General features: G+C 32.3%; 1 protein-coding gene across 1 annotated transcript in view; it reads left to right on the forward strand.

Annotated features, from left to right (window-relative positions):
* The window catches only part of neurog1 (neurogenin 1), a 1,297-nt gene extending 892 nt beyond the window's left edge, over positions 1-405 (forward strand). The window contains exon 2 of the mRNA XM_076105260.1: positions 1-405. This exon is cut by the window's left edge and continues 632 nt beyond it. The gene's annotated coding sequence lies outside the window, so the exon portion shown is untranslated.
* Positions 406-841: the final 436 nt, after the last annotated feature.

Raw genomic sequence — 841 nt, forward strand, 5'->3', positions numbered from 1 at the left:
CTACCGGAGACTCTTACCGGAGACAGTTTGTGTTGGACTAAGAATCACTGTTTGCCTTACTCAGCTCATTTCATGTTTAAATGAAGAAGAACTTCATTTCTTCTTCATTTGGTTTCTTTTGATTTTCTGTTTTTACCCAGAAGCCCCTGCACTTTGCCCCCCCGTCTCTACTTTCTTGACTCTTGGAGGTGAAAAGTTAATTTTACAATTAGTCTCGTGCTGAAGCAGAACAGAGCGCGTGGAATCGGGTCTAAATGGAGCCCCCCTCCCCCCTCTGATGATGATTTTATGATTTTATTTATTTCTTTGTTTTGTTTTCACTCATGAAATCTGTATTTTGTACATAAAGAGATTTTTATTCTATTTACTGTTTTCTACAAGACAAATAAAGTTATAACGTTTCTAAAATAACCTCCACGTGGCTCCTTCTCTTATTCATCAGGTCATCTGCAGACAGCAGGCTTGTTTATGATAATTCATGTGAAGATGACGGTTTGTTCAGCAGGTGGGGACAAGTAAGACAAAGATCTATTGAGGGTTCTTATTCATTTATATTACAGCAGATATATTGTGTCTTTTATTAACATATGAAAGAGATATATTAATATTACAATTAATAATATATATTTACTATGAAGATAATATTTATTGGTTGGAAATATAATACTAAACCTTAAAGTGCTGTAAGATCACTGAAGTCAATATTCAATATTATTTTATAATAATAATAATTGTTATTATTGTTATTAATCATAATATTACAGGTTAATAATAAGATGATTGAAACTCTGAAGAAGACAGAAATAATAAAGTTACAAGAAAATCCTCGAGCAGCAATAAC

Source organism: Anarhichas minor, unplaced genomic scaffold, assembly GCF_050575085.1.
Source record: "Anarhichas minor isolate MPS153535 unplaced genomic scaffold, ASM5057508v1 ptg000031l, whole genome shotgun sequence".
NCBI lineage: Eukaryota > Metazoa > Chordata > Actinopteri > Perciformes > Anarhichadidae > Anarhichas > Anarhichas minor.